This window comes from Antechinus flavipes, chromosome 3 (genome assembly GCF_016432865.1).
Source record: "Antechinus flavipes isolate AdamAnt ecotype Samford, QLD, Australia chromosome 3, AdamAnt_v2, whole genome shotgun sequence".
NCBI classification, from domain to species: Eukaryota; Metazoa; Chordata; class Mammalia; order Dasyuromorphia; family Dasyuridae; genus Antechinus; species Antechinus flavipes.
In genome coordinates, this window is record NC_067400.1 from 348,327,728 (window position 1) to 348,342,857 (window position 15,130).

The following is a 15,130-nucleotide window of genomic DNA, read 5'->3' on the forward strand; positions in this document are numbered from 1 at the left end:
TGTGCAGAACACAGGACTTGATATATCCTGCTGCTGACTTCATTTGGAGTATTATCTTCTATTCCAAGCTCTGGATAATCATTTTGTTATATCACTGTGCAGTAACAAATTTATTGTTACCCCCTCAAGATGTGGATTGCCATTGAGGGGAGAGGCGAGGAGGGAGGGGAAAGAATCATAGATAGAACTAGAAGGGCTTCAAAAATGATCTAGACTTTTCTTCTCATTTTATAGTTGAACAATATGAAACTCAGAAGTCATGACTTGTCTAAAATAAGTTACAATTTTTTTTATTCTAAACATAAAAAAATAGCATGAACATTTCCATATATAAAATAGAATAGAAAAAAATATATACATGAAACTGAGTTTCTGTAGGATATAATTTCCTTTTCCTTTTAAGTACACAATAAATTCAATATATAAATTTCAAAACTAATTTTCTTGTCTGTGTTTTCTTCTGGCCTTCCTTTTGTTTTTATCTGTATATATTTAAAATGCTTCGGTGATTTTCCTATCTTTTCTTTATAACTTCTTTTTTCGCCTTTTAATTACTTTGTTGATAACCCCAATCCTTTCTCTTCCCAATTAGAAAAATGAAGAAAAACAAAACCTTTATAGCAAATATACATAATCAAACAAATTTCCACATTGTTTCAAAGGAAGAAATCCAAGTTTATTAGTAATCATATAAAAAAGCCATAAATAATTAATAATTAGAAAAATGAAAATTAAAGCAACCTGGAAATTCCACTTCACACCTATCAAACCTGCAAAGATGACAGAAAGGAAAATGACAAATGCTGGAGGGTATATGGTTTCCCACAGTTCTACTAGTGCATTGTTGGTGAAGCTATGAATTGTTCCAGCCATTCTGAAAAGCAATTTGGAACCATGCCTAGATTGTTAACATATTATATATATCCTTTTATTGTTATACCACCAGTGGTACTATATCTCAAAGAAAACAAAGGAAAAGGAAAAGAACCTGTATCTACACAAATATTTATAGCAGCTTTTTTGTGATCACTAACAATGAGAAACTAAAGGGCTATTCTCCTCTTATGGAATGACTTACAAACTGTGATATGTAAATATAATAAAATAATTTTGTGTTATAAGAAATGATGAAATGGCCCTTTTTTGAGAGGAAACTCAAAAGACCTTAAAAACATGCAGATGAAAGGGAACAGGACAAAAAAACCCAATTATGTAATGATTAAAAATTATAGAAAAAGCATCTATTGATATAATCGTATGATTTAAATTTTTTGTAATGAATATGATTAATTAAGGTTATCATTTAAAGTAATTCCTATCATATTAAAGTAATTCCTGTTATAAATCCAGCCTTGTCATAATCATAATCTTTGTGATATATTGTTTTAACCTCTTTGCTAATGACTTATTTAAAATTTTTGCATCTGTGTTCGGTACACACTTTGTTTTACAGTTTTCTTTTTTAATTTTAATTCTAATTTCTGTGTCATAAAAGGAATTTGATAGGGTTTTTTCTTTTGATTTTTTTTGCAAGCAGTTAATATAATATTAAAAATTAATTATTCTTTCAATATTTGATAAATTCACTTGTGTCTCAATCTAGTACTTGAAATTTTTCGTTGGAAGTTCATTTATTCCTAAAGTGTTCAATTTCTTCTTTTAAAATTGGATTGTTTAAATTCTCTATTTCAGAGTAGCTAGGTGGTGCAGTGGATAGAGCACCAGCCCTGAAGGCAGGAAGACCTGAGTTCAAATATTCAACTCTGGCATCAGCTGCTTAATACTTATAGCTGTGTAACCTTGGGCAAGTCATTCAACCCCAATTGCCTCAGCCAAAAAAAAAAAAAAAAGAAAGAAAGAAAAGGAAAAAAAAAGAAAAATAATAATTTTTCTATTTCCTATTCTGTTAATTTGGACATCTTATATTTAATAATAATTGCTAAAATTTGTTTAGTACCTACTGTGCTAAATTTTTACAAATATTATCTCATTTGATACTTGCTTTAGGAGGGGTATATTATCATTATCCCCACTTTACCACTGGGAAAATTAAGGCCAACAGAGGTTAAATATCTTGCTCAAGGGTACACAGCTAATAAGTTCTTGAAGTTGGATTTGAACTCAGATCTTTGTAACTCCATGTCCAGTATTCTATCCATTGCACAACTTACCTGTCACTTGTAAATATTCATTTAATTGTTTATATTAGAAAACCTATAAACTAAATTACCATATGAGTAATCATACTCCCATAATCAACATAATCAACATAAATAACACACCCAATCAATAGATTTAGAAAAAGCTTTCAACAAAATATAGCACCCATTTTTGTTTAAAAAATTAGAAAATATAGAAATAAATGAGTCTTTCCTTAAGCTGATCAACAGTATATATATAATATAAAACTAACTATTACCAATATATGTAATGGAGATAAACTTGAGTCCTTTCCAAAACATTCATGTGTTGAATAAGGATGTTCATTGTCTTCATCTCTGTTTAATATAAGATTAGAAATGCTGGCTACACCAACATACCAAGAAAAAGAAGAAGGTAAAAGAAAAAACACAGGGAAAGAAGAACTAAAATCATCACTCTTTGCAGAAGATATGATAGTATATTTAAAAAACTAAAGAGACAACTAGTTATGAATTCATTGAAACATGCATTAATTAAATTAAAATTAAATAAAAAACTTGTAGGATATTAAATAAATATACAGAAATGATTAACATTTATTTATGAAACTAGCAAAATCCAGTAGGAAAAGTTAGAAAGGGAAATTCTATTTAAAATAATTAGAATGTATAAGATATTTGGGAGTCTACCTACAAAGATACAAAGATACAAGAACTATATATCTATAACTAAAAGTTACTGTTTGCAAGAATATGGATCCAAATAACTGGGAAACTTTATGTAATCTAAATTATACATTTTATTTTCTGTGAGCATCTCTGTCATTTGTTTCATCACGAACTTTTCTTCTATTGATATATTTGATAGGCATTTCCCCACCCCTTCATTTTTTGCAGCAAATTTCTATTATAAAGATCTCATTTCTTTCTTTTTTTTTTTATTAAAGCTTTATATTTTCAAAACATATGTATGGATAATTTTCCAACATTGACCCTTGCAAAACCTTGTGTTCCAAATTTTCTTCTCTTCCCCTTTTCCCCCTCCCCTAGATGGCAAGTGATCCAAGATATGTGCAATTCATATGTGTGTGTGTGTGTGTGTGTGTATTTCTATACATTTATCATGCTGCACAAGAAAAATCAGATCAAAAAGGGAAAAATGAGAAAGAAGACAAAATGCTAGCAAACAATAACAAAAAGAACAAAAATATTATGTTGTGATCCATACTCAGTTCCTACAGTCCTCTCTCTGGATGCAAATGACTCTCTTCATCACAAGACCATTGGAACTGGCCTGAATCATCTCATTATTGAAAAGAACCACATCCATCAAAATTGATCATTTTGTATAATCTTGTTGCTATCTACAATGCTCTCCTGGTTCTGCTTGCTTCACTTAGCATCAGTTCATGTAAGTCTCTCCAGGCTTCTCTAAAATCATCCTGCTGATCATTAAAGATCTCATTTCTAAGATGTATGAAAAACACATCCAAATTTATAAGAATGAGAGCCATTCCACTAAGTGATAAATAGTCTAAGGATATGAATAGCCAGTTTTTAAGCAAAGAAACATAAACTATCTATAAGCATGTGAAAAAAAATGCTCCAACTCACTACTAATTAGAGAAATAGAAATTAAAACAGTTCTGAGATTCTATCTCATACCCATTAAATCAGAAAAGATAACAATATGCAAAAATAATATTAGAGGGGATGTAGGAAAATAGATATATTGTTAGTGGACCTACAAATTGCTTCAACTATTCTGGAAAACAATTTGGAATTATACATTTCAATGTATAACTAATAATAATATGTATATAATATCATAACTAATAATAACTTTGAAAAGTTATTAAGCAGTACTACTTAACCAGCTAAACCACTGGAAGATCTATACCCCAAAGAGGCAAAATAATAAAGGCTCCTATTTATACAAGAGTATTTCTAGCAATTGTTTTTGAGGTAGCAAAAAACTAGAAATTAAAAGGATGGCCATCAGCTGAAGAGAGCTCAATAAATTATGGTATATGAATGTTTTGGAACATTATTTGTCTTTAAAGTATGAGGAAATCTATTATTTCAAAGAAACATGGAAGAACTTGTATGAACCGATGCATAGGGAAGTAAACAGAATCAGAATAATCTGCACATCAATATTATAATAATGAATAAAAATTTTGAAGACTCATATACTAAGGGTGAAAGAAATGTGCAGAATCAGGAGCACAATTTATATAATAGCAACAGCCCTTGTGAAGACAAACAACTTGAAAGCATTAAGACTATGATTCCAATGGATCAATGATGATCAAAGACACTGTCCACTTCCTGACACAAAGGTAACAGATTAGAGATATAGAGTGAGATATACATTTTATCTATGCAAATCTCTCTCTCTCTCTCTCTGTCTCTCTCTGTCTCTCTCTGTCTCTCTCTGTGTTTCTCTCTCTTTCTCTCTCTCTCTCTCTCTCTCCTCTCTCTCTCTCTTCTCTCTCTCTGTCTCTCTTCCTCTTTCTCTCTTTCTCTCTCTCTCTGTATGCACACATAATGTATATATAGTCAGTGAGGGAATTTCTTGACTGCAAATTTGTTATTAGTCATTAGCAAGTTTAATAATAAACATGTTATGTTACATAAGACTAAACACAAATTTGGGGAGTAATTTACTAGAGACTTCCCATTATGTTTATATTGAATGATTAACAACTTCTCTTTGATTCCAGCCACCCAACTAGTATCAAATAAATTTGATTGTATTATTTAATCCATATCTCTCCAATCTTCTCCAGATCAGTTACATAAGATCCTTTTTTTTTTTTTTTAAAGAATTTAGATGCTAATTGATAAATGGTCAAAGGATATGAACAATTTTCAGGTAAAAAAATTCAAAATATTTCTAGCCACATGAAAAAATGCATTAAATCACTATTGATCAGAGAAATGCAAATTAAGACAACTTTGAGGTACCGTTACATACCTCTCAGATTGACTGAGAAGACAGGAAAAGATAATGATGAATGTTGGAGGGGATGCAGGAAAACTGGGACACTGATACATTGTTGCTGGAATTGTGAACTGATCAGCCATTCTGGAAAGTGATTTGGAACTATGCCCAAAGTGCTATCAAGCTATGCATACACCTTAATCCAGCAGGGTCTCCACTGAACCTATAGCCCAAAGTGATCATAAAAAGGGGGAAAGGATCCATGTGTGCAAAACATGTTTGTGGCAACCCTTTTTGTAGTGGCAAGGAACTGGAAATTAAGTCGATGCCCATCTGTTAGAGAATGGCTGAATAAGTTATGGTATATGAATGTTATGGAATATTATTGTTCTGTAAGAAATAATCAGGAGGATGATTTCAGAAATTCCTGGAGAGACATGAACTGATGCTAAGTGAAGTGAGTAGAATCAAGAGAACCTTATACATAGCAACAACAGGATTATGCAATAATCAATTCTAATGCACTTGGCTCTTTTCTGCAATGAAGTGATTCAGACCAATTCTAATAGACTTGTGATGGAGAAAGCCATCTGCATCCGGAGAGAGGACTGTGGGGACTGAATGTGGACCACAGCATAGTATTTTCACCTTTTTTATTGTTGTTTGCTTGCTTTTTATTTTTTTTCTCTTTTTTTCCTTTTAATATGATTTTTCTTGTACAACATGATAATTGTGGAGATATGTAAATATTGTGGAGATATGTTTAATATATATTGGATTGCTTGTTGTCTAGGGTAAGGGGGAGGGAGGGAAAAAAGATTTGGAACACAAGGTTTTGCAAGAGTGAATCTTGAAAACTATTTTTGCATGCATTTTGAAAATAAAAAGGTATTATTAAAAGCAACAACAACAAAGAATTTGAATGCTATATCATTTGCTATATATATTTAGCATTGATATCATTCATTGTCTATTGTACCTTTTAGCAAAATGTATTTTCCCTGCTTATATCTTTTAATTAGATATATTTTTGCTTTTGCTTTGCCTGAGATAATGATTGCTATCCCTGCTTTAAAAAAAAAAAAACTTCAACTGAAGTATAATATATGCTGCTCTAGCCATTTATTTTTACTGTTTGTGTCTCTCTACTTCAAGTATATTTCTTGTAAACAATATATTTTAGGATTTCTGTTTATAATTCACTGTGCTGTCTACTTCCATTTTATGGGCGAATTCATCCATTTCACATTTACAGTTATAATTATTGTGTATTTCTCTCCATCCTACGTCTCCCCCCCCCATTTATTGTTTTCTTTCTCTCTCCTTTCACTCTGCCCCTCCTCAAAAGTGTCTTGCTTTTGACCACTGCTTTTCTCAAATCCCCCTTCCTTCTGTTAACTCCCCATCCTTCCTTATTTCCCTACCTTTCTACTTCCCTGTACAGTAAGATAAATTTCTATACCCAACTGAGTGTGCATGTCATTCCCTCTTTGAGCCAATTCCTGTGAGAGCAAGGTTCAAGTGTTGCTCAGTCTTCCCAGTTTCCTCCCTTTATGGTAAAAGCTCTTGTCTTTTATGTAAGGTAATTTATTCCATTCTATCTCTTCCCTCCCTCTTCTTAGAGTGCATTTCTCAGTTCTTTTATTTATTTTTTTATATCATTCCATCATAGTCAACTCATACCCCTGGCTTCTGTCCATGTATACTAATATGTATATTCTAATTGTCCTACTAATGATAAAGTTCTTAAGAGTTTTAAGTATCATTTTACCATGTAGGAATGTAAACAGTTTAACATTATTAAATCCTTTATGATTAGTCTTTCATGTTTACCTTTTGATGTCTTTATTAAATCTTGTATTTGAAAGTCAAATTTTCTATTCAGCCCTGGTCTTTTAATCAGGAATGGTTGAAAGTCCCCAATTTCAGTAAATGTCCATTCCTCCTTCCCGCCCCCCCGAAATATTATACTCAGTTTTGCTGGGTAGGTGATTCTTGGTTGCAGTCTTAGCTCCTTTGCTCTCAGGAGTATCATACTCCAATCTCTCTAATTCTTTAATATAGAAGCTGATAAACATTGTTATTATAACATTATGTATTATCTTGACTGTGACTCCATAATATTTGAATTGTTTCTTTCTGACTGTTTGCAGTGTTTTCTCTTTGACTCAGGAGCTCTGGAATTTGGTATAATATTTCTGAGTTTTCTTTTGGAGAAGCCTTTCAGGAGGTGGTCAGTGGATTCTTTCAATTTCTATTACACCTTCTGATTCTAGGTTGTTAGAGCAGTTTTTCTTGATAACTTGATGAACATGATGTCTAAATTCTTCTTTTGATCATGACTTTAAATAGTCTAATAATTCTTAAATTATCTCTCCTGGATCTATTTTCTAGGTCAGTTGTTTTTTCAAAGAAGTATTTCACATTTTCTTCTATTTATTTTTCATTATTTCTTGAGATCTCATGGAGTCATTAACTTCCATTTGCCCAATTATAATTTTTAAGGAATGATTTTCTTTAGTGAGCTTTTGTACTTCTTCCATTTGACCAATTTTACTTTTTAAGGAGTTTTTTTTTTCCAGTGGATTTTTGCACCTCTTTTTATTTTTCCACCTAAACTGTTTTTATTTTCTTTATTTTTCTTCATTAATTCTTGTGTCTCCTTCATTAAGCTATTGAGTATTTTAAAAAAATATTTTCTTGCATCACTCCCCCTCCCATTTTTTTCTTTATCTCTCTTATTTGATTTTGAAAATCCTTTTTGACCTCCTTCAAAGCCTGAGATGATTCACATTTTTATTTGAGGCTTTGCATCTAGCTGCTTTGATTTTATGGTCTTCTGAGTTTGTGTTTTGATTTTTCCTTGCTGCCTTGGTAACTTTATATAGTCAAATTCTTCTCCCCTTTTTTTGCTCATTTTTTCAGCTTAATTTTTGATTTTTACCTTATATTAAAGTTGGCCTCTGTGCCTAGATGGAAACAGCACTGTCCCAAGCTTTGAATTTTCTCACTGTTTTTAGAGCTAGCTCTGGTGGTCTATGAGCTCTGTTTTTCCAAGATGGAATGATCTAAGAAAAGGTGTGGTCACTGTCTTCCTGGCTTGAGCTCATGTCTGTAAGCAACCACTAGCATTCTTTTCTGCTCTGAAACCATAATCAAGGTTCCTGCTCCTCCTAGTGTCCTGAGACTGTGACCCAGAACCATATATAGGCAATGTCACAGAGTCCTTCTCCCAGTGCCTCCTTTTGACCAGTTGTCTGACCCCCACCCCCATCCCCACCATTACTGTCTGTGGATTGAGAGCTCTGGAAGCCACCAATGATGATTCAGTCATGCCTTAAGGTCTGCTGCTTGCCGGCCAGGACCCAGCCTGTGTTGGACTGTGCTGCATTCTTATCCCAGTGAGACATACTATTCCTGCCAAATTTCCAAGTTGTCTTAGGCTGGAAAATTCTTTCACCCTGTCCTTTTTGTTGGTTTTGCTACTCCAGAATTTGTTTTGAGGCATTATTTCAAAGTTGTTTGGAGGTAAATTTGGGAGAGCTCAGGTGAATCCCTGACTTCATACCATCTTGGCTCTACCACCTGTGAGTTACTTTTTTCATGGCTTTGCTGCAATTAAGGTAAACTACATCCATAACATTTTCCTCATTTGCTAGTTTAATCCTATTAAACCTATTATAATAATAATAATATAATATATTAATGTTATTATTATTAAATCCTATTAGCCTATCTTTAGTAATCCTATTCTTCCCTTCCCCCCAAAAAAATGGAAATCAAGTTATATTCAATTGATGAAACCATTCTGGTTCTTTGGAATCATTGATCCCTTTCCTGATGTGTGACTGCCACATCCACAAGTGAAGTCAGTAAGCAAGTATTAAGTACCTACTATTTGTTAACTACTGTGCTAAGCATTATGCTAACCATTTCTTTAATAATTCATTCTAGAACCTTCTCAGTAATTGATGGTAAGTTTACTGGTTCATCACTATAGACTTTGTTGTCTTTCTTTTTCTGAAAGTTAGGACACTATTTGCCCTTCTCCAGTCTTATGGAACCTTATTTCTTTCCCATGATTTTTCAAATATCAATTACAGGGTTACAATTAAGAGGGCTACTCTTCCCAGTGCAGTCAGAATTTGAGGATGCACTTCACCTGGGCCAGGAGGCTTGACTTCTTTAAGGGTAGCTAAGGGCTCACTTATTATCTCCATGCTCCCTCCACCCCCATCATTTCCAGTGTAAAAATAGCTCTTTGCAGAGAAAAGTTATATTTTCTGGTAATCTGTGCAATCTCTCCAACTGAATTGAAAGCTCCTCTTGGACAAGAACAATTTCTTCTCTCTTTTTACCCCCAAAACATACAAAAAAGTGCCTTATACACAGTAAGTATTCAATAATTATGTTGATTGATTAATTGAGAGAGTAATGTCCATAAACAGAGACTAGCCATTTGCAAGTTCATTCATTTGGCTCATGTTTATACTTCTGTCAACTCTAATCACTTGTTTGTTTAATCTGGGGTCTCCTTTGTTTATTATTTCCTTTTAGTGCTCTGAAATTCCCTTTTCTGATCATAATCTCCTGTTCTTCCATCTCTTCCTCTTCCTCATTCCCTAATCTATTTTTCATTTGTGTCCTCTCCATGACCTCTCCTTCACTCCTCTTCATTCTCTCATACCATCAACTCTCTTGATTTCACTTTGCTCCCTTCCCTGTCTTGATGCAATAGTTGACCAATTAAACTATACACAGTCCTTAACTATTGAATCTCTTACCCCTTTGTATTCAATACACTGTCAGTCATCAACTCTGGATCAGTCCCATCATATACTCCACCTTATTTCTGCCACTTGCTCTTAAAATGATAATCAATTAAATATTACCATTACCAATTGACTGCCTTATGACTCCATTCATCATTCAGAATATCCTTAGATCAAAATTCCCCTCCCTGATCACCACTCCTATACATTTCTTATTCCAGTATAAACTCCCTGAGAGCAAGTGCTAAATCACTTTTGAATGTATACGTATCAGCCCAGCCCTCTTTCCCTTCCTCCAGTATCTATCATAGTGCGTACACAAAAAGTACGTAATAAATATTTTCCCCCCATTCATTCATTTATTGAAAAGATCTTCACTTAATACTGTAAGCCCTTCAAACAATTACTTGAGAGAGCTCTCCTCCTCTTCCTCCTCCTCCTCCTCCTCCTCCTCCTCCTCCTCCTCCTCTTCCTCCTCCTCCTCTTCTTCCTCCTCTTCCTCCTCCTCCTCCTCCTCCTCCTCTTCTTCCTCCTCCTCCTCCTCTTCCTCCTCCTCCTCCTCCTCCTCCTCCTCCTCCTCCTCCTCCTCCTCCTCCTCCTCCTCCTCCTCCTCCTCCTCTCTCCTCCTCCTCCTCCTCCTCCTCCTTCTCCTCCTCCTCCTCTTCTTCTTCCTCCGCCGCCGCCTCCTCCTCCTCCTCCTCCTCCTCCTCCTCTTCTTCCTTCTCCTCCTCCTCCTCCTCCTCTTCTTCCTTCTCCTCCTCCTCTTTCTCTTCCTTCTTCTTCTTCTCAGCTAAGCATTCTTGCCTTCATCAGTCTCTTCATGATGAGGAACAACAGAAAGCAAGGTTTGATGTTTTACTTCTAGTCTATCCCACTGAAGCTATTTTCTCAACTGTTACTAAATGACTTTTAAATTGCTAAGCCCAATTTTTTCCTCCTATTTTTCATCCTATTTGAAGTCTCTGCAGATTTGATATTACTATCTTCTCCTCCCTAATTCCTTGACTTCCTTAACACTACTTTCTAATCATTCTCTTTCTTTGTGTATGTAGCTTCTCACTTTTATATGCTATGTTATCCCCTATCTCTAATGCTCTAATCATAGGTATGCACTACAATTCTGCCTGCCACTTCTCTCCAAAAGAAAGTGAGCTTTTTGACATTAAGAACTGTACCTTTTTTATTTTAGTATCACCAGTACAATGTCTTTCACATCATAGCTGTTTAATGAATGTTTATTAAATTGCATTGGATTGGCGAATTCCCATGGTTCAAAGACCATTTTAACATAAATCCCAAATCTATATATCTAGCCTTATTCTTTCTTCTGAACGCTAGATCTTCTTGCTAAAGAAGGAGATTGTTTTAAACATCTCTATTTGGATATTCTTTTCTAAATTCAATATAAGATCATAGATTTAGAAATAGAAAAAATCTTAGAGGTTACTTAGTCCTACTTCATTTTGCAGAGGCATAAACTGGGGCCCAGAGACATTGTGAATTGCTCAGTCCATTATGTTTCAAATCATACTCAACATATTGCCCACTAAACTTAATCCCTTCACCCAACAACACTATTCCTCTTCAGAGTACTACTTTCCATTCTCTCAGTCAACCAAGTTAATAATTCTAGATGCATCTTCAACACTTTCTACTTCCTTAGTTCCTATACCTAATATTACAAAGTCTTATTGATCCAGTCTTTGTTCCATCTCCTTCTCTACATCCACATTCCCTCCTATATTAATTAAATCCTTTATTTCATGAAATAGAAAAGAGAAAAATGAACTATTAGAGAATTAAGTGGATAAACATGTGGTACAGATTAGATATGTCATGGGAATTCAGAGAACAGAGAAAGAGATTAATGAGGAATGCAATAGTTAAGGAAATCTCTTTTGAGGAAGTAGATCTTGAGCTGAGACTTAAGGATAGGTAAGAGATAGATGGGAAGATATTGGGGAACTTATATAATATCAAGAATTTATTATGGATTACTTTCTCTTTTTCCACTTTACTTTCTCATTAATAGTTGCATCAGCTTCCATGGATTCAGTTCTCCAGATACTTATGTGACACAGTCAAAAGAGCACCAAATTTTGAGTTAGGAAGATCTGAGTTCAAATTCTGCTTCTGATACTTACTGTGTGAAGCTGAGCAAGTCATTTAACCTTAAGCCACAATTTCTTCATCTGAAAAATGGAGATAATAATAATAGTATCTATCATGTAGGGTTGTTGTGAAAACCAAAGAAGGTAATACAAGTAATACTTAGCAAATCTTAAAGCACTATATAAATGTTAATCTCTATTGGTCTCAATTTCTTCACCTGTAAAAAAAAAAAGAGGACAATAGGATCTATGTCACAGGGTGCTTGTGAAAATCAAATGAGATAATATTTGGAAAGTGCTTATCACATGTCTGGAACATAGTAGGAATTTAATAAATAATTAATATTTGTCTCCATTCATTCATTCCCTCTGGAAGTTCCTTTTCTTTTTCCTATTTGCTAACCTCATTCTAGGATCATAATATTTAGAGCTGGAAGGGACTTTATTTATTTATTTATTTAAAAATATATTTTTTAAAAATTTCATAGCTTTTTATTTAGAAGTTATATGTATGGGTAATTTTACAGCATTGATAATCGCCAAAACTTTTGTTCCAATTTTCACCCTCCTTCCCCCCACCCCTTCCCCGAGATGGCAGGATGACTAGTAGATGTTAAATATATTAAAGTATAAATTAGATACACAATAAGTATACATGACCAAACTGTTATTTTGCTGTACAAAAAGAATTGGACTCTGAAATATTGTACAATTAGCCTGTGAAGGAAATCCAAAATGCTGGCAGGCAAAAATATAGGGATTGGGAATTCAATGTAATGGTTCTTAGTCATCTCCCAGAGTTCTTTCACTGGCGTAGCTGGTTCAATTCATTACTGCTCCATTGGAACTGATTTGGTTCATCTCATTGCTGAACATGGCCAGGCCTATCAGAATTGATCATCATATAGTATTGTTGTTGAAGTATATAAGGATCTTCTGGCCCTGCTCGTTTCACTCAGCATCAGTTCATGTAAGTCTCTCCAGGCCTTTCTGAAATCATCCTGTTGTTCATTTCTTACCGAACAATAATATTCCATAACATTCATATACCACAATTTATTGAGCCATTCTCCAATTGATGGGCATCCACTCAATTTCCATATTCTAGTCACTACAAAGAGACCTGCCACAAACATTCCTGCACATACAGGTCTCTTTACCTTCTTTAAGATCTCTTTGGGATATAAGCCCAGTAGAAACACTGCTGGATCAAAGAGTATGCACAGTTTGATAACTTTTTGAGCATAGTTCCAAATTGCTCTCCAGAATGGTTGGATGTATTCACAATTCCACCAGCAATGTATTAGTATCCCTGTTTTCCCACATCCCCTGATGGAAGGGATTTTAAAGAAGGTGTAGTCTAATGCTTTAATTTTGCCTGTGAGGAAATTGATGCCCAGAGACATTAAGCAACTTCTCCAATTTCACACAACCAGCAGTAGCAGAGTAGGGATTTGAATTCAAGTCTTTGGATTCCAATAACCATGTTCTTTCCTTGACATTATGCTTGACTTTCAAGCAGTTTCTTGACTCATTCCTTTATTCTTTCCTTTAGCTGTTCTGAGATTTGTGTGCCTAAAGTCAGTAAAAGTTAATTCATTTGGTTAATGTACAAGTCAAGGATAATTCATTAATTTGGTAATTGTTCAAACTTGATGTAGACATAAGCTGCATTTAAAGTCTTTATTAGACATTTACTTAAAGACTCATGAACTGAATTCTGTTTAGGATTAAATTAATCCATTGACCATTTGGAGGGGTCTCTATAGCAAACAATGTCTTGGACTGTTTTTTAAAAAATGACTTCAGTCTTCCCTGCTCTTTGTGGCTTGTTATGAGAAGAGGGAAGGGAATGACAAAGGAAATTTTTTTAAAAAGGACAATTGATTTCAAGATATAAAAAAATTGTAGGGATTATCTAATCCAGGGGTTCTTAACCTGGAGGTCTGTGATCTTGGATAGGGGAAAAATACATTTTTTATCTTCACTGACCTTTAACTGAAATTTAGTGTTCCCTTCAATTATTTAAGAACATTATTCTAAGAAGAGATCCATAGGCTTCATCATTCTGTCAAAGGGATCCAGGAAGCAAAAAAGATTAAAAACTCTTGATACTCATCTGACCCCTTCATTTTATAGGTGTAAACACTGAAGTCCAGAGAGATTGAGTGACTTACTTATAAGATCACTCAGCTTTAAGTGCCAAACTCAAAACTCAAGCCTTCACTTTCGGAATTCTAATGTAATATGCTTTACATTCCCCCATGAAGTATGATTATTTATGTTGTGCCTCAGCCTGTGGTATCTGTGCATCCCCATGCCTACTGTCTATTGTCTAATTATCTCTCCAAACCTTTGGCCTGAGATCCTGTGGTTCTGATGCTCCTTTTTATCTTTGTGCCCAGGGTCTTTGTGTTACACAGTGACACAATGGTGTAACACAAGAAGGGGATGACTTGATTTACTCATTTAACAGGACTCCCATCAGAAAGAGGCCCACAGAGCTATGCATCAGACTAAAACCATTAGAGAAAACAGAACACATTGACCAGACTCCTACTGAGTTGGCCTTAACAACAAGCTGCACTGAAGATTTCCAAGTATGATGATCAAGGAAACCCAGTGACACGAGGGGTCACAGAGGCCAAATCTACATTCCTCCTGCAAAGCTAAAGGGAAATTACCTTGGGGATGGCATATGGCCCAGCCTACCTAATTATCTGGGAGGAATTTCTATCCAATATCTCCTAATCACCATCCATGCTAATCACAACAAATTGAAATTTATCAGCCTCCAACACCCAGAGGCTGCTGGGCATGTTAACAAAAACCAGGACTAAAAACAATATGTTCAACAAAATAAAAATATGGCCTGAAACCCCTTTGCAATAACTGAGCCCTTTGCTTTCTTTCTTTCTTTCTTTCTTTCTTTTTAATAAGTCAACCTCATTATTCTCACATAAATATTTTCCCTTAATTATGTTCAAGTGGTGCTGTGATGGTAAAGCTATGTGTCTTATGCTTTTGGCAGTCAGGATTCCTAATAAAAAGTAATAATAATAATTAAAAATAACCTGCTAGGCTCTACTTTTTCTCTGACTCCCTGTTGGCTGTGTCCCGATCCAAACTGGCTCTGAACCAGAAAGGCTGTTCCTCTAC

The 15,130-nt window shown here is 34.4% G+C and overlaps 1 long non-coding RNA gene across 1 annotated transcript in view; it reads left to right on the top strand.

The window, feature by feature from the left end:
- Positions 1-14,863, top strand: part of LOC127554313 (uncharacterized) — a 46,281-nt gene extending 31,418 nt beyond the window's left edge. Inside the window, exon 3 of the long non-coding RNA XR_007951947.1 lies at positions 14,377-14,863. This is a non-coding gene — a long non-coding RNA (uncharacterized LOC127554313). The remainder of the gene's footprint in view (positions 1-14,376) is intronic.
- Positions 14,864-15,130: the final 267 nt, after the last annotated feature.